Genomic DNA, 23,448 nt, shown 5'->3' with positions numbered 1-23,448 from the left:
GAATAAAATTGATCAGTCACAGCATGAAGTTATGGGAAAGAGTAGTGGATGCAAGGTTAAGATGGGACGTGATGATTAGTGATCAGCAGTATGGTTTCATGCCAGGAAAGAGCACTACAGGTGCAATCTTTGCTCTGAGAGTGTTGATGGAGAAGTACAGAGAATGTCAGAAGGAGTTGCATTGTGTTTTTGTAGACTTAGAGAAAGCATATGACAGGGTGCCTAGAGAGGAGTTATGGTATTGTATGAGGAAGTCAGGAGTGTCAGAAAAGTATGTAAGAGTGGTACAGGATATGTACAAGGGTAGTGTGATAGCAGTGAGGTCTGCGGTGGGAGTGACGGATGCGTTTAAGGTGGAGGTGGGGTTACATCAAGGATCAGCTCTGAGTCATTTCTTATTTGCAATGGTGATGGATAGGTTGACAGACGAAATCAGACAGGAGTCCCCGTGGACTATGATGTTTGCAGATGACATTGTGATCTGTAGTGAGAGTAGGGAACAGGTGGAGGAGACCCTGGAGAGATGGAGATATGCTCTAGAGAGAAGAGGAATGAAGGTCAACAGGACTAAGACAGAATATATGTGTGTGAATGAGGGGGAGGATAGAGGAAAGATGAGGATGCAGGGAGTAGAGGTGGCAAAGATGGATGAGTTTAAATACTTGGGGTCAATAGTTCAGAGTAACGGTGAGTGTGGAAGAGAGGTGAAGAAGAGTACAGGCAGGATGGAGTGGGTAGAGAAGAGTGTCAGGAGTGATTTGTGACAGACGAGTACCTGTAAGAGTGAAAGGGAAGGTCTACAAGAGGGTAGTGAGACCAGCTATGTTATATAGGTTGGAGACAGTGGCATTGCCAAAAAGGCAGGAGTTTGAGCTGGATGTGGCAGAATTAAAGATGTTAAGATTTGCACTGGGTGTTACGAGGGTAGACAGGATTAGGAATAAGTATATTATAGGGTCAGCCCAGATTGGAAGGTTTGGAGACAAAGCCAGAGAGGCGCAATTACGTTGGTTTGGACATGTGCTGAGGAGGGATGCTGAGTATATTGGGAAAAAGATGCTAAGGATGAAGCTACCAGGTAACAGGAAAAGAGGAAGGCCTAAGATAAGGTTTATGGATGTGGTGAGAGAGGACATGCAGGTGGTTGGTGTGACAGAGCAAGATGCAGAGGACAGGAAGAAATAGAAACAGGTGATCTGCTGTGGCAACCCCTAACGGGAACAGCTGAAAGAAGATGATGATGTATTGTTTGAAATTTCTGTGATGCTTTTATTATTTGACTTCTTAAATACAAAGTATGCTTTAAACTCCCAACAGTTTCTTAAGGTTCTGACTCCCCAAATAATTTTTCAATTTTCTTTTATAATATCCCTAACATTATTTTGTCTAATGAAAGAGGTAAAGGAAAAGTTTATTATTTACAGTTTCCTTTTTATTAATACTTTTTTTGGATGATATTCGCAGACAAAGACAAAGGTAAATTTATTACATCTGTCTCTTTTTACTTCATTAAAAATAGTGTCTAGTTTGTCAGTCTGGAAACCTCTATCCAAAAATATTTCCAGAACTGAACTTTCCTTATCAAATATTTATTCACTGTTGAAATGACTTAAACAAATAACCTGCCCATGAATAATGATGTTTCATAAAATAAGGGTGTTAGCTAGAAAACTACAGATAGTTATTAACAAAAGTGTCCTATCTGTAAATAGTACTGTAAAATATTTTTCTATTCACATCTAAAGTAACTGCCAGAGTCAAAAAAATGTATCACATCATCTATGTCTCTTAGTAAAAATGACACAAATCTGTTATGTAATCATCCAAAAATATCAAAACATGTAGTACTATTCCATAAAAATATTAAATCATCTTTTTATCTTTTTTATAGGGTAACATGACAAAAAAGGGGTGTGTTCTCACCAACTTGTAACTGATGACTAATGCTATTTGCAAATTTGTAAAGTTTAAGTTGCAAAGGAACATGCTTAAGATTGATACAGTTTTCCAAGAATAACTATACAGGACATAGAAAACTGTACTGTTACATAACATAGATTACACAATTATAGCTCATTACTATTCAAAAATGTGCACATTGATTGGACAGTCAAACCATTGTAAATCAAGCTCATATTAAAAGAAAAAAAAGTCTGTCCACTGAAGTACCACTGAGAGGCCAGACTTTCAATTTGTATATGTTAAGGGACACAGCAAAATATCAGAAAAATCAGGTATGTTTTGCAAACTAAACAATCAGAAATGTTCCTGATTTTCCTTGTATTTCTGCACAGTTGCTGAAGTAGTATTGTTCGGCCAGACTTTCTTAGTATATACTTATGGAAGCATAAGTGTCAATTGTCCAGATTTTCACAGAATGCCCAGATTTTTGCTTCATATTTTTAGTCTGTTCCTCTTAAAATTTGTGGTTTACTGACAAATCACTGAGGACTGAAATCCTTAAATAATGACATGCATTTGAGTTTCAGACTTCATATCTTTCAGGCAATGCATAATAGCACAAATCTTGTTATTCTAGCAGCTTTCTAAGTTTATAAGAGCGACATTTACAACTGGTCCCTATTTTGAGCCCTTTAAGGCTTTGCCACATTTCTTGAGCTAAGAGGTTGGGCAGTACATATGGAGGGAAAGCAGAATTCAAGGAAAATCAGATATGTTCTGCAAAAGTAAAGAAACACACACAATTTTCCTCGTATTTCTGCCCTGTCTCTCTTGTAACCACTAAACTCTCTGGGTTTTATAGCTTAAAAAAAAGCAATAGAGATCTTTCTTTCTCTGTTGCATATTTTCAACAGCTCTGATGTATTGTGCAAATATGGGAATGTAAGTTTCATATGCATGTGCAGTGCATCATGGGAATGTAAGCCCCATATGCATGTGCAGTGCATCATGGGAATGTACATCCCATATGCATGTGCAGTGCATCATGGGAATGTAAGACCCATATGTATGCACAGTACATCAGCAAATGCAGAAGAATGAGGGAACAATGTGAAGGAACGCTATGATACCATTATACAAAGACATTTGGGAAAAGTAAGCAATTTCTGAAATAATGCCATTGTATAATAGCAATAACCCACTTTTGGGTTTGGGTATATGAGGCTTTACCCACACCCAGTCATCAGTTATTGCTTACATACTCTCTGCCCAGGGAAGTGTACCTTATCTGAGCTATTATGAAGTACAGAACACTTCTTACATAAATTATTAGTCTAATATATATAGCAATATGATATGAGAGCAGTTCTTACAATAAGTCTTGATATACTATGCAGCAATATTTAGTAAAAACTGCTATTCATCATTACACAAAATGTCTTACATAGACTCTTAATATAGTGTGTAGCAATTTGTACCGTAAATTGTTATACAACACACAACCCTTCCTTATTGTAGTTAATCTTATTTTATTTGAATTTGTTTGGGAACAATGTATGATTGCAGTTAAAATCTTACAAGACAGTAAAGGTACAAGTACAGTATGATGTAGGCGAACACAAATTGAGCATTGTATAGTATATATAAAGATTGCTTATATGCAGGTAATATACAGTGCCAGGCTATTTGACCATATCAAAAGGGGAGAACAGAGCAGAGGTGATAGGACTTTCAGATAAGATGAGGGTGTGCTTACGTTCTGTGACTATAGCTGTTGCAGTTGCATTTAGCTTGCATTACGATATAGTATTTTAGCAGTGCATGGAACTGGGGTATGAGGAGGTGTCTTTAAGCTCTGAAGGGAGGGATTACCAGACAGTAGGGTCTACTGCAGAGAAAATGGGTTGTCAAAAGCATACAGTTTTGACTGAAGTTTGCAGTAGGGGACCTGAATGATTATCATTTCTGAAGTTGTATGTGGGAGTTTGTCTTATTAGTTTGGATGTTGGAGAAGGGAATGGCTGCTCATGGAGAAGTTTGAATAACTGACAGCCAAGGAGTAGGTTAACGTTTACTTACCTGGGAGATAATTGTTTCTTTTCCAGGATTAAGCAATGATACTAATTTGTTGGAGAATGTGTGATAAACTTACAGATTTTTAAATGTGTTTTGTAGGGTGGTAGTATTTTTATGTTGGACCATATTTAAGTTAAGGGACACCATATTCAAACTGAGGGAGCAGAATGGCTTATCCATTTCTTCATCTAGTGAAATGTGAGAAGAGGGATATTTTTTATACACAGAAGAGGAGGGAGTTAAATTTTTTTAAGAGTGTTGTCAATGCGTATAGTAAATGTTAACTATTTTGCTTTTGATTACCATGAAAGTCTGACTGAGCCTCCAAAAAATAAATAAAAAAATTGAATGGCAGTCTAGGAAGAAATGCTGCAAATAAACTTATTTCTCCAGTATTGAACAGATAATAATTTATACTGTTTTGCAGGTAATAAATACAATTAAAAAACTCTAAAGCACATTCTAGAAATAGAAGAAAGTAAAACAAAAAATAACATTAAAGGCAGATATAGAACAAGTATATTTTATAGGTATAACAGATTATGATGTGTGAAGCCTCCTTTAGCATGGCTACATACAAAGCAAGTAGAGGTCAGTCTAAGTAAGACAGGTACAATTCGAATACTGAAAGAAGTAGAGGGAAGCACAGAAGAAGGATAGGATAGTTATGTTAAGTGTAGTTAGTACGGAAGCAGAAGAGCTGTGTGCGTGAAGAGTGCGATCTGAGAAAGGTGTAGATAGGAGACGGCTTTGAGAAAATGACAGCTATGGAGAGGCAGATAGTGGGACCTAAGGGAGGATGAGGTTGGGAGAAAGGATGAAATGGGATTTGGTGTAAGAAATGACTGAAGGAAAGGAAAGAGAAAATAGGATATGATAAATGTGGGAAGATGTTTAAGACGCGAGTAGAACTTTGATTAGCAAAGTGATTCTGAGTGTGTTATAACAAACATGTTATAAAAAAAAATATGCTGAAAAAAATTAGAGGAGAGAATCATAAAGCAGATATGATAACGGTGAAGTCGAAAGGAAGAAAAGTTTGAAAGTAATATAGATTTCTAACACAGGCGGAGGAAAAAGTGAAGAGTGCAATAAAGCAATGATATACGTCTGTCATACCAGGTAAGGGATTCAGAATCTGCAAAACAGTGAGAAGCAGAATGAGCTGGTGTGGGCATAGGATGTGAATTTAACCTGCAGTAACACAAGAACAAACGTATGTGCTGGTGTGGGCATAGGATGTGAATTTAACCTGTAGTAACACAACAACAAACGTATGAGCTGGTGTGGGCATAGGATGTGAATTTAACCTGCAGTAACACAAGAACAAACGTATGTGCTGGTGTGGGCATAGGATGTGAATTTAACCTGCAGTAACACAACAACAAACGTATGAGCTGGTGTGGGCATAGCATGTGAATTTAACCTGCAGTAACACAAGAACAAACGTATGTGCTGGTGTGGGCATAGGATATGAATTTAACCTGCAGTAACACAAGAACAAAGGTATGAGCTGGTGTGGACATATGATGTGAATTTAACCTGCAGTAACACAAGAACAAAGATATGAGCTGGTGTGCACATATGATGTGAGTTTAACCTGCAGTAACACAAGAACAAACGTATGTGCTGGTGTGGGCATAGGATATGAATTTAACCTGCAGTAACACAAGAACAAAGATATGAGCTGGTGTGTGTATGAGTGATGAGTTTAACCTGCAGTAACACAAGAACAAACGTATGTGCTGGTGTGGGCATAGGATATGAATTTAACCTGCAGTAACACAAGAACAAACGTATGTGCTGGTGTGGGCATAGGATATGAATTTAACCTGCAGTAACACAAGAACAAAGATATGAGCTGGTGTGCACATATGATGTGAGTTTAACCTGCAGTAACACAAGAACAAACGTATGTGCTGGTGTGGGCATAGGATATGAATTTAACCTGCAGTAACACAAGAACAAAGGTATGAGCTGGTGTGGACATATGATGTGAATTTAACCTGCAGTAACTGAAGAGCAAAGATATGAGCTGGTCTGGGCATAGAATGTGAATTTCAATACAAACTAAGAACACCACCAATGGAAATGAGGAACTGAACTCCACAGGTTTAATAAATACAGTAAAAAATAAACAACACAAAATATACGAAAATGTACGTAAAGCACTTTCCGTCCTGCACATTAGCCAGACTTTATCAGACAATTAACCAAATAAAAACAGCACTTAATATAGTACAAAACACACCCCCATTAATTAATTCTAACCATAACAACACACCAAGTCAACCATGTTCCTCCCATATACAAAGCATTGTTTTAACAGATGTAAGTTTAAAAATATTCTACATATTTCTAATCTAACAATAAATGCTAAGAACTTTGTGCAACAAATATTACGAGTCTCCTGCATAATATATAAAAAATATATCAAATACCGGAAATATCTCTTAAAATTAACATAAAAATCCAATGTATCTATACATCTAATATATATATATATATATATATATATATATATATATATATATATATATATTAACTACAGTTTCTCAGTGTTCTATATTACTCATTTGAACAAACATGAAAGCTAGTATTGCCTAGACAAGCTTCTTAGTTTTAAAATACATGTTATAGATATGACTTCATTTAAACCTGGTGGTCTGCTTGAGTCTAAATGCAGCTGCCACAATAACTCATGTTTTTCTAATAATAACTGATAGAGACCCCCTCTAATGTCAGATACCACTTGGTCAATAGTTCCAAAAAGAAAAAAGAAAGACATAGTTAGGGAAACTAGCACAGTGTCTCACAAAGGCATTCTCTAATTTCCCTTTATTGATGCTGTATATATGTTCGTACACTCTTTCTTTAAGCTTTCTGTTGGTTTTCCAGACATAGAATGCTGGACAATTTTGGCATTGGGCAAGATATACCACAGATTTTGAGTTGCAGTTAAACCTTCCTGTGACACCCGTACCCTGCCCAGCAATTAAGGAGCCTCAATCCTCACCACTTACACCAGTGAGGGGCGTCTCATATAGGAAGAAGGATAATAAATACACACAGTAAAGTGCAATTTCCCTTAAGAGCACACAGAGATCACAGTCAGTCCAGGGCTTGTTGTTCCTTTGCTCTCCAGGTGCCCAATAAGACTCCCCACTGGCACAGCTATAGGGTCCAGATCTCAGCCTAGTGTGCAAGCTAAAACCTCCAGCACCCTCTCTGTCCAACCAGTGCTTTGTGTCCCTGCCCAAGTAGCTCACACACACATATACACACACACACTCACACACTCACACACACACACACACACACACACACACACACACACACACACACACACACACACACACACACACACACACACACACACTTTGAGAAGAGTTTATTCAACCACACAGACACTCCTGGGGGAAGGCTGGCACAGGTTCTCCAGCTGTACCCCTTTTTCCCATACTATACAGTAGTACCAGCAGCCACCACCCACTAATATTTATCAGCTACTCAAAGCCCCTTAAAAGGGTGTCCAATTATTACTGTGCAATATTATTATCCAATTGGTAGTATAGCCCAGGGCTAAAGCTATTGGAGTGGCTTTGCACAATTTTATCAAAGGCATGCAAGTACTCTAAAGAGCTTAAATTAGCTCTACAAAAACAGCCACAGTTGAAAGGTTTAAAATATTTAATAACAAATAGTCAAAACACAAGACAATACTTTTTACTACACAGTGTTAGTCAATAGTTCAGATATCACAGAGAAATACTTAAAATAATTCAGTAGTACAGTTCTGACATCACAGAAAAATACAGTCTAATCTTTCTAGTTTCTAGCTATTTCTAAGAGAAAGCACAAGTCTAAGATAAACTTACACATAGAGCAAGACAGTGCTGATGTGTTGGATGATCAAGACAAAAATGCTTAATGCTCTCTGATTCTCTCTGTTTTTAAAATCACATTCCTGGTTCACATTACATCATTCTTCACACTTCCCTAGGTTCCCAGGCTAACAGAACTACATTTATGTTCTTCACCTCTGGGCAGAAATCAGAGCAATAAAGGACATTTATACATGCAAATTATGACCATTAACTCTGGCCTTAAAACAATAGGCAGGGTGCCTCACTCTAGACTTACTGATTCCGAGTTTCAACATCAAAGGGTCACAACATGCTTTACTTGGTCAGTAGAGTGGACTGTTGTTACATTTTTCCAGTTCCACATGTAACACTATTTTTACCATTTAAAGGAGTACCGCACCCACAGACTCAAAAAGCATGTTTAAAACATCATGGCATGATGTTTCCTACACTTTAACAGCACTCTGGGATTATTTACAGGATTTTAAATATTTCTATATGTAATTCCAGACTCTGACCACCTGTAGGCTGGCATATTGACGTGGTTTGGATAAATCAGGTTGCCATCCAGTATCCCAGAAATCATTGTTTGGCTCAAAAATGTTACATCATGCAGGCCTCCATTTGCCTAAAGTTCCTTTCATTTCATAGATGTTGCATGCGTACAAAGTACTGAGTAAAATAGAACAGTGTAAGTAACATTCCCTGCTGCTGGATGACTACTTAAAACAGAAACAGTGCAAATGCCACAGAACACACTCAAAGTGCTGTTTACTGCTGCCTTTTTTCTAATTTAGTTTAAATGGCACTAATTTGTGAGACAATGAATTCCAGTCCATTTACTTCTCCCCTCCCCCATAACACTTAGCTTCCCTAGCTGTCAAAGTCCTGAGGGTAATTTGACCTGGTAATTCCATTGATTGGCAGATCTCAGCAGGGTGCTTGACTAATGTAATTTAATCTTTGCTCTAGCATTTCCTTTGTTAGAGGGGACATTTTTTTGCTGCACTATAGCCATGCATGGCCTTACTTGACTGCAGTCACATCCAGTAAGGTCTTGCACCAAGGAGCTAAAGAAAAAAACATTTACACTATTAACCAGTTTAGATCTTTATTAATTTAAGTGTTAAGGTATCACTTCATGCCTCCACCTTGTTAAAAATTGAGATTTATAGTGTGTTGGCATGCAGTGTTTGCCTTCATATGTTTTCACTCCACTGGTTGGTTTGCAAAAAAAAACATTTTTGCAGTGTCCCTGGATTTGTCTTTGTACATACAAACCACATTGCTATATTTTTCCCCTTCATTTTTCTTGTGTCCAGAAGTCACTTATAACAAAGTAAAATTTTTATTGATTTTTTTTTTTAAATAAAGGACATCAAGGTTAACTTACCTTGAATCAGATAATGGATGCCACTGCAAAGAATCACTGTTGAAATATTTGTGCATGGACAAAATCCCTTACTAAATCTATTTGCCAGCCTCCAGTTCAATTGGTGCTATGGCTTTAATATACTGGTGTGTTTCTCATGCCTTCCAAATACCTCCACCATTACATACCAATTTTGCAGTGTAGTAACCACCCGACATGCCCATACACCTTTAGCCATCTATATGCAGCTACTCCTCTTCATGTGAGTATGTGGAAGCTGCACTGAATAATTCTAGGTGCTTGTTCAGGTTTCACATGGTGCTTGCTTGGAGCTACTCTCATGTTAAGCCACTATGAATATGTTGCACTGCCACCTCTGATACCAGGGTAATGTTTTAATCTTTCCATTCCCGTACTGCACACTAGCAGTATCTGGTGCAAATACAACAGAGAAGTATGCAAGCGATATACCACCTAAGCATCATTTGCCATGCAGAATGTACAAGTATGCATACCAAATTTTGTGTTTCTAAACATCAGTATTACTACATTACTACTGAATAAAATGAATAGCACTCAGGCTGGGGGAAGGACAAGGGAGCCATGACATCACAGAATGGGTGGGTCTTATTATTTTAGTTAGAATCAGATGACGGCTGTGGTGATGTCACTTTGGGGGAGGGAACTCATTAAAAAAAAAAAAAAAAAAGTACCTGCACTGCCTGGCCTCGATGTCAGTAGCTGGGCTACTCCAGCAAGCTTTATTCAAACGTGAATCATTTTGTAAGTGAAACCATCACAGTATGAGAAGGTAGGCTTCTGTTACAGAAGTAAGGGGAATTATAAAAATTGTAAATGCTTTATTGTTGTTGCTTTACAGAGGACAATGTAAATAGGGAGGAAAAGGGCCGTGAAGTTGAGGAATACATTTTAGAAACCTGTTGTACTCCAACAAGCCTGTAGTTTACATTAATATTTACAGATGACAGAATTACCTCCAAATTCTATCTGGCTAGGCTGGCAGCCTTCATCTATATTCATCCAATCTTCACACTTCCATCAATCTTAAAAGTCCTATCTCTCACTGAAAAGGAAGTTCCTGAGGCCATATGTTTACAAAAGTTACATGAGTCACATTTAAATATTGTTGGGATTTTATATACCTTTCATCTATGCCCTTCCAATATGTCTTTCATGTTTCTATGCCTTTTGAAAATTAGGGTTGGTTTAATCCCTACTTTATCTACGAATTCGCTGTCAGTCAGCAAGAGGTTCCGATTCTTCAATAAGATTTCCTTGATCCCAAATGAATCTATACTAAAAGGGGTAATAAAACTCCCCACATAATCTCTTTTCTGTCTAGGAGCCTAATGCTCCATCAGCAGCACATTGGTGGTGGTGGCATAACTTGGTCCTACCTGTAACCCTGTCATGTTGCCCATCTGGTGTATACTTAAAATGGGTTTGTATATCCATATTCCTCTTTTGTGCTGTACATCATGCACTAGCTCAACAATTAAGGTTTCAGGGTAACCTCTATGCAAAAACATACTTTTCAACACCTCACATTCTGTAATAAATGCATCCTCCTCAGTCACCATTCTAGCTGCTCGTACTAAGTGGCCTTTTACAACTGACTTTTTTGGTGGGTTAGCTTTGAGCTAGTGAAAAGCAGCAAGGAATTAGAATATGTTTCCTTCTGATAGATCTTTGCAACATATTGTTTCCTAAGTCTACCTTTTCCAACCTCCACGTCTAAGTACGCGATCTTGTCATGTTGGAAATTACTAGTAAATCTTAAACTAGTTGTATTATTCAGGGTACTCAACAATTGTTCAGTATTAGTTTGATCCCCTTTAAACATTAAAAATGTCATCCAGGAATCTAGTGTACAGGCCAGTCCTTGCAATGGTCTCCCTAGAATTAAAAATGAATTGATGTCCCCAATGGGCCATCACCAAGTTAGCAAAACTTGCTCCGCATGGTGAGCTCATTTCTATGCTCACTTTTATAAGAAGATTTCTGTGTTGAATAAGACAAAATTATTTGTCAAAACTATGTCCAACAGTTCCTCCATCAGTCTCACTTTAGACAAAAAGTGGGTATAGCAATGGGCTCACGATGGGGAGCAAGTTTTGCTAACTTGGTGATGGCTCATTTGGAACATCAATTCATTTTTTACTCTAGGGAGACCATTGCAAGGACTGTCCTGTACACTACATTCCCGGATGACATAAAAGGCTAGTTAGTACAAGCAGCTAGAATGGTGACTGAGGAGGATGCATTTATAACAGAATGTGAGGTGTTGAAAATTACGTTTTTACATAGAGGTTACCCTGAAACCTTAATTGTTGAGCTAGTGCATGAAGTTCAGCACAAAAGAAGAATACAGATATACAAACCCATTTTAAGTATACACCAGATGGGCAACAAAATTACAGGTAGGACCTAGTTATGCCCCCACCCATGATGTGCTGCTGATGGAGCATTAGACTCCTAGACAGAAAAGAGATTATGTGGTAAGTTGTATTACCTTTTTAGTATAGACTCATTTGGGATCAAGGAAATCTTATTGAGGAATTGGAACCTTTTGCTGACTGACAGCGAATTCATAGATAAAGTAGGGGTTAAACCAACCCTAATTTTCAAAAAATGTAGAAACATGAAAGCTGTATTTGAGGGGCATAGATGAAAGGTATATAAAACCCCAGCAATGTTTAAATGTGACTCATGTAACATTTGTAAACATATGGCCTCAGGAACTTCTTTTCAGTGAGAGATAGGACTTTAAAGATTGAGGGAAGGTTTAACTGCAACTCAAATCTGTGGTATATCTTGCCCAATGCCAAAATTGTCCAGCATTCTATGTCAGGAAAACTGACAGAAATCTTAAAGAAAGGGTGTACGAACATATATACAGCATCAATAAAGGGAAATTAGAGAATGCCTTAGCGAGACATTGTGCTAGTTTCCTTAACCATACCTTTCTTTTTAGAACTATTGAACAAGTGGTACCTGACATTAGACAGGGTTCCTAATAGTTATTATTAGAAAAACATGAATTTGTGTGGCAGCTCAATTTAGACTCAAGCAGACCACTAGATTTAAATGAAATCGTATCTATAACATGTATTTTAAAACTAAGAAAAACTTGTCTAGGTAACACTAGCTTCCTTGTTTGTTCAAATGAGTAATATAGGACACTGAAAAACAATAGTTAATATATATATATATTTTTACATGTATACATACATAGGATTTTTATGTTAATTTTGAAGGATATTTCCAGTATCTGATGTATTTTTTATGTATTATGCAGGATATTCATAATATTTGTTAAACAAAGTTCTTAGCATTTATTGTTAGATTAGAAATATGTAGGACATTTTTAAAGTTACATCTGTTAAAACAATGCTTTGTATAAGGAGAAAAGTTGTTAACCTGTGTGTTGTTATTGGTTAGAATTAATGGGGGGTGTTTTTTTACTATATTAAGAGCTGTTTTTATTTGGATAATTGCCTGATGAAGTCTGGCTAATGTGCTGGAAGAAAAGTGCTTTATGTACATTTTAGTATATTTTGTGTTGCATTTTTTACTGTATTTATTTAACCTGTGGAGTGCAGTTCCTTGTTTCAGTTGGTGGTGTTTTTAGTTTGTATAGAAAGTGAATTTAACCTACAGTAAAGCAAGTGCAAATATATGAGCTGGTGTGGGCATAGGATGTGAATTTAAATGGCATTAATGCAAAAACACAGATATGAGATGGTGTGGGCATAGGATGTGAATTTAACTTGCAGTAACACAAGAGTAAATATATGAGCTGGTGTGCACATAGGATGTGGATTTAAGCTGCAGAAATTCAAGAGCAAAGATTTGAGCTGCTGTGGGCATAGGATGTGAATTTAACCGACAGTAACACAAGAAAAAAGATATGAGTTGGTTTGGGCATAGGATATGAATTTAACCTGCAATAACACAAGAACAAAGATATGAGCTGGTGTGGACATAGGATGTGAATGTAACCTGCAGTAACACAAGAACAAAGATATGACCTGGTGTGGGCACAGGATGTGAATTTAAGCTGCAGTAACAGAAGAACAAAGGTATGAGCTGTTGTAGGCATTGGATGTGAATTTAACATGCAGTAATGCAAGAGCAAAGATAAGTACTGATGTGGACATAGGATGTGAATTTAACTGGCAGTAAAGCAAGAACAAATATGTGGGATGCTGTGGGCATAGGATGTGAATTTAACCTGCAGTAATGCAAGAGCAAAGATATGAGCTAGTGTGGACATAGGATGTGAATTTAAGCTGCAGTAACACAAGAACAAAGGTATGAGCTGGTGTGGGCATAGAATTTGAATTTAACTTGCAGTAGCACAAGAACAAAGTTATCAGCTGGTGTGGACATAGGATGTGAATTTAACCTGCAGATATGAAGAACAAAGATACGAGCTAGTGTGGGCAAAGGATCTGAATAGAACCTGCAGTAATAAAGAACAAAGATAAGAGCTGGTGTGGGCATAGGATGTGAACTTAACCTGCAGTAACGCAAGAGCAAATATATGAGCTTGTGTGGGCATAGGATGTGAATATAACCTGCAGTAAAACAAGAACAAAGGTATGAGCTGGTGTGGGCATAGAATGTGAATTTAACCTGCAGTAATGAAGAACAAAGATATGAGCTGGTGTGCACATATGATGTGACTTTAACCTGCAGTAGCACTAGAACAAAGGTATGAGCTGATGTGCGCATAGGATGTGGATTTGACATGCAGTAATGAAGAACAAAGATATGAACTGGTTTGGACATAGGATGTGAATTTAACCTGCAGTAACATAAGAACAAATATATGAGCTGTTGTGGGCATAGGATGTGACTTTAACCTGCAGTAACACAAGAACAAATATATGAGCTGGTGTGGACCTAGGATGTGAATTTAACCTGCAATAATACAAGAAGAAAGATATGAGCTGGTGTGGGCATAGGATGTGAAATTAACCTTCAGTAATGCAAGAACAAAGGTATGAGCTGGTGTGGGCGTAGGATGTGAATTTAACCTGCAGTAATACAAGAACAAAGATATGAGCTGGTGTGGGCATAGGATGTGAAATTAACCTTCAGTAATGCAAGAACAAAGGTGTAAGCTGGTGTGGGCATAGGATGTGAATTTAACCCGCAGTAATACAAGAACAAAGATATGAGCTGGTGTGGACTTAGGATGTGAATTTAACCTGCAGTAAAACAAGAACAAAGTTATGAGCTGGTGTGGGCATAGGATGTGACTTTAACCTGCAGATATGAAGAACAAAGATATGAGCTGGTGTTGGCATAGGATGTGAATTTAACCTGCAGTAATGAGGAACAAAGATAAGGGCTGGTGTGGGCATAGGATGTGAATTTAAGCTGCAGTAACACAAGAACAAAGGTATGAGCTGGTGTGGGCATAGGATGTGAATTTAAGCTGCAGTAACACATGAACAAAAGCTGGTGTGGGCATAGGATGTGAATTTAACCTGCAGTAATGAAGAACAAAGATATTTGCTGGTGTGAGCATAGGGTATGCATTTAACCTGCAGTAACACAAGAACAAATATATGAGCTGGTGTGGATGTAGGATGTGAATTTAACCTGCAGTAACACAAGAACAAAGATATGAGCTGGTGTGAACATAGTATGTGTATTTAACCAGCAGCAATGCAAGAGTAAAGATATGGGCTGGCATAGGATGTGACTTTAACCTGCAGTAACACAAGAACAAAGGTAAGAGCTGGTGTGGGCATAGGATGTGAATTTAACCTGCAATAATACAAGAAGAAAGATATGAGCTGGTGTGGGCATAGGATGTGAAATTAACCTTCAGTAATGCAAGAACAAAGGTGTAAGCTGGTGTGGGCGTAGGATGTGAATTTAACCCGCAGTAATACAAGAACAAAGATATGAGCTGGTGTGGACTTAGGATGTGAATTTAACCTGCAGTAAAACAAGAACAAAGTTATGAGCTGGTGTGGGCATAGGATGTGACTTTAACCTGCAGATATGAAGAACAAAGATATGAGCTGGTGTTGGCATAGGATGTGAATTTAACCTGCAGTAATGAGGAACAAAGATAAGGGCTGGTGTGGGCATAGGATGTGAATTTAAGCTGCAGTAACACAAGAACAAAGGTATGAGCTGGTGTGGGCATAGGATGTGAATTTAAGCTGCAGTAACACATGAACAAAAGCTGGTGTGGGCATAGGATGTGAATTTAACCTGCAGTAATGAAGAACAAAGATATTTGCTGGTGTGAGCATAGGGTATGCATTTAACCTGCAGTAACACAAGAACAAATATATGAGCTGGTGTGGATGTAGGATGTGAATTTAACCTGCAGTAACACAAGAACAAAGATATGAGCTGGTGTGAACATAGTATGTGTATTTAACCAGCAGCAATGCAAGAGTAAAGATATGGGCTGGCATAGGATGTGACTTTAACCTGCAGTAACACAAGAACAAAGGTAAGAGCTGGTGTGGGCATAGGATGTGAATTTAACCTGCAGTAACACAAAAACAAATATATGAGCTGGTGTGGGCATAGGATGTGAATTTAAGCTGCAGTAATGCAAGAACAAAGGTAGAGCTGGTGTTGGCATAGGATGTGAATTTTACCTGCAGTAACACAAGAACAAAGGTATGAGCTAGTGTGGGCATAGGATGTGAATTTAACCTATGGTAATGAATAACAAATATATGAGCTGGTGTGGCCATAGGATGTGAATTTAACCTGCAGATATGAAGAACAAAGATATGAGCTGGTGTGGACATAGGATGTGAATTTATCCTGCAGTAACACAAGAACAAAGATATGAGCTAGTGTGGACATAGGATGTGAATTTAACCTGCAGTGACACAAGAACAAAGATATGAGCTGGTGTGGGGATAGGATGTGAATTTAACCTGCAGTAACACAAGAACAAAGATATGAGCTGGTGTGGGGAAAGGATGTGAATTTAACCTGCAGATATGAAGAACAAAGATATGAGCTGGTGTGGACATAGGATGTGAATTTAACCTGCAGTAACACAAGAGCAAAGATATGAGCTAGTGTGGACATAGGATGTGAATTTAAGCTGCAGTAACACAAGAACAAAGGTATGAGCTGGTGTGGGCATAGAATGTGAATTTAACCTGCAGTAATGAAGAACAAAGATATGAGCTGGTGTGCACATATGATGTGACTTTAACCTGCAGTAACACTAGAAAAAAGGTATGAGCTGATGTGCGCATAGGATGTGGATTTGACATGCAGTAATGAAGAACAAAGATATGAACTGGTTTGGACATAGGATGTGAATTTAACCTGCAGTAACATAAGAACAAATATATGAGCTGTTGTGGGCATAGGATGTGACTTTCACCTGCAGTAACACAAGAACAAAAATATGAGCTGATGTGGACCTAGGATGTGAATTTAACCTGCAATAACACAAGAACAAAGATATGAGCTGGTGTGGGCATAGGATGTGAAATTAACCTTCAGTAATGCAAGAACAAAGGTATGAGCTGGTGTGGACGTAGGATGTGAATTTAACCTGCAGTAACACAAGAACAAAGATATGAGCTGATGTGGACATAGGATGTGAATTTAACCTGCAGTTATGAAGAACAAAGATATGAGCTGGTGTGGGCATAGAATGTTAATTTAACCTGCCATAACACAAGAACAAATATATGAGCTGGTGTGAGCATAGGGTGTGCATTTAACCTGCAGTAACACAAGAACAAATATATGAGCTGGTGTGGACGTAGGATGTGAATTTAACCTGCAGTAACACAAGAACAAAGATATGAGCTGGTGTGAACATAGTATGTGTATTTAACCAGCAGCAATGCAAGAGTAAAGATATGGGCTGGCATAGGATGTGACTTTAACCTGCAGTAACACAAGAACAAAGGTAAGAGCTGGTGTGGGAATAGGATGTGAATTTAACCTGCAGTAACACAAGACCAAATATATGAGCTGGTGTGGGCATAGGATGTGAATTTAAGCTGCAGTAATGCGAGACAAAGATAGAGCTGGTGTTGGCATAGGATGTGAATTTTACCTGCAGTAACACAAGAACAAATGTATGAGCTAGTGTGGGCATAGGATGTGAATTTAACCTATGGTAATGAATAACAAATATATGAGCCGGTGTGGCCATAGGATGTGAATTTAACCTGCAGATATGAAGAACAAAGATATGAGCTGGTGTGGACATAGGATGTGAATTTAACCTGCAGTAACACAAGAACAAGGATATGAGCTGGTGTGGGGATATGATGTGAATTTAACCTGCAGATATCAAGAAGTAAGATATGACTTGGTGTGGACATAGGACGTGAATTTAACCTGCAGTAACACAAGAGCAAAGATATGAGCTAGTGTGGGCATAGGATTTGAATTTAACCTGCAGTAACACAAGAACAAAGGTATGAGCTGGTGTGGGCAAAGAATGTGTATTTAACCTGCAGTAATGAAGAACAAAGATATGAGCTGGTGTGCACATATGGTGTGACTCTAACCTGCAGTAGCACTAGAACAAAGGTATGAGCTGATGTGCGCATAGGATGTGGATTTGACCTGCAGTAATAAAGAACAAAGATATGAACTGGTTTGGACATAGGATGTGAATTTCACCTGCAGTAACATAAGAACAAATATATGAGCTGTTGTGGGCATAGGATGTGACTTTAACCTGCAGTAACACAAGAACAAATATATGAGGTGGTGTGGACCTAGGATGTGAATTTAACCTGCAATAACACAAGAACAAAGATATGAGCTGGTGTGGGCATAGGATGTGAAATTAACCTTCAGTAAAGCAAGAACAAAGGTATGTGCTGGTGTGGACATAGGATGTGAATTTAACCTGCAGTAAAACAAGAACAAAGATATGAGCTGGTGTGGGGATAGCATGTGAATTTAACCTGCAGTAAAAAAAGAACAAAGATATGAGCTGGTGTGGGGATAGGATGTGAATTTAACCTGCAGTAACAAAAGAACAAAGATATGAGCTGGTGTGGGGATAGGATGTGAATTTAACCTGCAGATGTGAAGAACAAAGATGTGAGCTGGTGTGAGCATAGGATGTGAATTTAAGCTGCAGTAACACAAGAACAAAACTAGAGCTGGTGTTGGCATATGATGTGAATTTAATCTGCAGTAACACAAGAACAAAGATATGAGCTGGTGTGGGCATAGGATGTGAATTTAACCTGCAGTAACACAAGAACAAAGGTATGAGCTGGTGTGGGGATAGGATGTGAAATTAACCTGCAGATATGAAGAACAAAGATATGAGCTGGTGTGCACATAGGATGTGAATTTAACCTGCAGTAACACAAGAACAAATATATGAGCTGGTGTGGGCATAGATGTGAATTTAACCTGCAGTAACACAAGAACAAAGATATGAGTTGGTGTGGGCATAGATGTGAATTTAATCTGCAGTAATATAAGAGCAAAGATATGAGCTGGTGTGGACGTAGGATGTGAATTTAAGCTGCAGTAACACAAGAACAAAGGTATGAGCTGGTGTGGGCATAGGATGTGAATTTAAGCTGCAGTAAAACAAGAAGAAAGATATGAGCTGGCGTTCACATACAATGTGACTTTAACCTGCTGTAACACAAGAACAAAGGTATGAGCTGCTGGGGGCATTGGATGTGAATTTAACCTAGTGTAACACAAGAACAAAGATATGACCTGGTGTGGACATAGGATGTGAATTTAACCTGCAGTAATGAAGAACAAAGATATGAGCTGGTGTAGGCATAGAATGTTAATTTAACCTGCCATAACACAAGAACAAATATACGAGCTGGTGTGAGCATAGGGTGTGCACTTAACCTGCAGTAACAGAAGAACAAATATATGAGCTGGTGTGGACGTAGGATGTGAATTTAACCTGCAGTAACACAAGAACAAAGATATGAGCTGGTGTGAACATAGTATGTGTATTTAACCAGCAGCAATGCAAGAGTAAAGATATGGGCTGGCATAGGGTGTGACTTTAACCTGCAGTAACACAAGAACAAAAGTAAGAGCTGGTGTGGGCATAGGATATGAATTTAACCTGCAGTAACACAAGAACAAATATATGAGCTGGTGTGGGCATAGGATGTGAATTTAAGCTGCAGTAATGCAAGAACAAAGGTAGAGCTGGTGTAGGCATAGGATGTGAATTTTACCTGCAGTAACACAGGAACAAAGGTATGAGCTAGTATGGGCATAGGATGTGAATTTAACCTATGGTAATGAATAACAAATATATAAGCTGGTGTGGCCATAGGATGTGAATTTAACCTGCAGATATGAAGAACAAAGATATGAGCTGGTGTGGACATAGGGTGTGAATTTAACCTGCGGTAACACAAGAACAAAGATATGAGCTGGTCTGGGGATATGATGTGAATTTAACCTGCAGATATGAAGAACAAAGATATGAGCTGGTGTGGACATAAGATCTGAATTTAACCTGCAATAACACAAGAACAAAGATATGAGCTGGTGTGGACATAGGATGTGAATTTAACCTGCAGTAACACAAGAACAAAGGTATGAGCTGGTGTGGACATAGGATGTGAATTTAACCTGCAGTAAAGCAAGAGCAAATATTTGAGCTTGTGTGGGCATAGGATGTGAATTTAACCTGCAGTAAAACAAGAACAAAGGTATGAGCTGGTGTGGGCATAGAATGTGAATTTAACCTGCAGTAATGAAGAACAAAGATATGAGCTGGTCTGCACATATGATGTGACTTTAACCTGCAGAAGCACTAGAACAAAGGTATGAGCTGATGTGCGCATAGGATGTGGATTTGACCTGCAGTAATGAAGAACAAAGATATGAACTGGTTTGGACATAGGATGTGAATTTAACCTGCAGTAACATAAGAACAAATATATGAGCTGTTGTGGGCATAGGATGTGACTTTAACCTGCAGTAACACAAAAACAAATATATGAGCTGGTGTGGACCTGGGATGTGAATTTAACCTGCAGTAAAACAAGAACAAAGAGATGAGCTGGTGTGGGCATAGGATGTGAATTTAACCTGCAGATATGAAGAACAAAGATATGAGCTGGTGTGGGCATAGGATGTGAATTTAAGCTGCAGTAACACAAGAACAAAACTAGAGCTTGTGTTGGCATATGATGTGAATTTAATCTGCAGTAACACAAGAACAAAGATATTCGTTAGTGTGGATATATGATGTGAATTTAACCTGCAGTAACACAAGAACAAAGATATGAGCTTGTGTGGGGATAGGATGTGAATTTAACCTGGAGATATGAAGAACAAAGATATGAGCTGGTGTGGGCATAGGATGTGAATTTAAGCTGCAGTAACACAAGAACAAAACTAGAGCTGGTGTTGGCATATGATGTGAATTTAATCTGCAGTAACACAAGAACAAAGATATGAGCTGGTGTGGGCATAGGATGTGAATTTAACCTGCAGTAACACAAGAACAAAGGTATGAGCTGGTGTGGACATAGGATGTGAATTTAACCTGCAGTAACACAAGAACAAAGATATGAGCTGGTGTGGGGATAGGATGTGAATTTAACCTGCAGATATGAAGAACAAAGATATGAGCTGGTGTGCACATAGGATGTGAATTTAACCTGCGGTAACACAAGAACAAATATATGAGCTGGTGTGGGCATAGATGTGAATTTAACCTGCAGTAACAAAAGAACAAAGATATGAGCTGGTGTGGGCATAGATGTGAATTTAATCTGCAGTAATATAAGAGCAAAGATATGAGCTGGTGTGGACGTAGGATGTGAATTTAACCTGCAGTAACATCAGAATAAAGGTATGAGCTGATGTGGGCATAGGATGTGAATTTAACCTGCAGTAACACAAGAAGAAAGATATGAGCTGGCGTGCACATACAATGTGACTTTAACCTGCAGTAACACAAGAACAAAGGTATGAGCTGTTGTGGGTATTGGATGTGAATTTAACCTGCAGTAACACAAGAACAAAGATATGAGCTGGTGTGGACATAGGATGTAAATTTAACCTGCAGTTATGAAGAACAAAGACATGAGCTGGTGTGGGCATAGAATGTTAATTTAAACTGCCATAACACAAGAACAAATATATGAGCTGGTGTGAGCATAGGGTCTGCATTTAACCTGCAGTAACACAAGAACAAAGATAAGAGCTGATGTGAACATAGCATGTGTATTTAACCAGTTGCAATGCAAGAGTAAAGATATGGGCTGGCATTGGATGTGACTTTAACTTGCAGTAACACAAGAACAAAGGTAAGAGCTGGTGTGGGCATAGGATGTGAATTTAACCTGCAGTAACACAAGAACAAATATATGAGCTGGTGTGGGCATAGGATGTGAATTTAAGCTGCAGTAATGCAAGAACAAAGGTAGAGCTGGTGTTGGCATAGGATGTGAATTTTACCTGCAGTAACACAAGAACAAAGGTATGAGCTAGTGTGGGCATAGGATGTGAATTTAACCTATGGTAATGAATAACAAATATATGAGCTGGTGTGGCCATAGGATGTGAATTTAACCTGCAGATATGAGGAACAAAGATATGAGCTGGTATGGACATAGGATGTGAATTTAGCCTGCAGTAACACAAGAACAAAGATATGAGCTGGTGTGGGGATATGATGTGAATTTAACCTGCAGATATGAAGAACAAAGATATGAGCTGGTGTGGACATAGGATGTGAATTTAACCTGCAGTAACACAAGAACAAAGATATGAGCTAGTGTGGGCACAGGATGTGAATTTAAGCTGCAGTAACACAATAACAAAGGTATGAGCTGGTGTGGGCATAGAATGTGAATTTAACTTGCAGTAACACAAGAACAAAGTTATGAGCTGGTGTGGACATAGGATGTGAATTTAACCTGCAGTAACACAAGAACAAAGGTATGAGCTGGTGTGGGCATAGAATGTGAATTTAACCTGCAGTAAAACAGGAACAAAGGTATGAGCTGGTGTGTGCATAGCATGTGAATTTAACCTGCAGTAATGAAGAACAAAGATATGAGCTGGTGTGCACATATGATGTGACTTTAACCTGCAGTAGCACTAGAACAAGGGTATGAGCTGATGTGCGCATAGGAAGTGGATTTGACCTGCAGTAATGAAGAACAAAGATATGAACTGGTTTGGACATATGATGTGAATTTAACCTGCAGTAACATAAGAACAAAGATATGAGCTGTTGTGGGAATAGGATGTGACTTTAACCTGCAGTAACACAAGAACAAATATATGAGCTGGTGTGGGCATAGGATGTGAATTTAACCTGCAATAACACAAGAACAAAGATATGACCTGGTGTGGGGATAGGATGTGAATTTCACCTGCAGATATGAAGAACAAAGATATGAGCTGGTGTGGGCATAGGATGTGAATTTAAGCTTCAGTAACACAAGAACAAAACTAGAGCTGGTGTTGGCATATGATGTGAATTTAATCTGCAGTAACACAAGAACAAATATATGAGCTGGTGTGGGCATATGATGTGAATTTAACCTGCAGTAACACAAGAACAAAGGTATGAGCTGGTGTGGACATAGGATGTGAATTTAACCTGCAGTAACACAAGAACAAAGATATGAGCTGGTGTGGGCATAGATGTGAATTTAACCTGCAGATATGAAGAACAAAGATATGAGCTGGTGTGGGCATAGATGTGAATTTAACCTGCAGTAACACAAGAACAAAGATATGAGCTGGTGTGAACATAGGATGTGAATTTAAGCTGCAGTAACACAAGAACAAAGGTATGAGCTGGTGTGGGCATAGGATGTGAATTTAAGCTGCAGTAAAACAAGAAGAAAGATATGAGCTGGCGTGCACATACAATGTGACTTTAACCTGCAGTAACACAAGAACAAAGGTATGAACTGTTGTGGGCATTGGATGTGAATTTAACCTGCAGTAACACAAGAACAAAGCTATGACCTGGTGTAGACATAGGATATGAATTTAACCTGCAGTTATGAAGAACAAAGATATGAGCTGGTGTGGGCATAGAATGTTAATTTAACCTGCCATAACACAAGAACAAATATATGAGCTGGTGTGAGCATAGGGTGTGCATTTAACCTGCAGTAACACAAGGGCAAATATATGAGCTGGTGTGGATGTAGGATCTGAATTTAACCTGCAGTAGCACAAGAACAAAGATATGAGCTGGTGTGAACA

The sequence above is a fragment of the Protopterus annectens genome, chromosome 9.part0 (assembly GCF_019279795.1).
Source record: "Protopterus annectens isolate FY-2018-M chromosome 9.part0, PAN1.0, whole genome shotgun sequence".
Taxonomy (NCBI): domain Eukaryota; kingdom Metazoa; phylum Chordata; order Ceratodontiformes; family Protopteridae; genus Protopterus; species Protopterus annectens.
Note: the sequence above shows the minus strand (reverse complement) of the source record.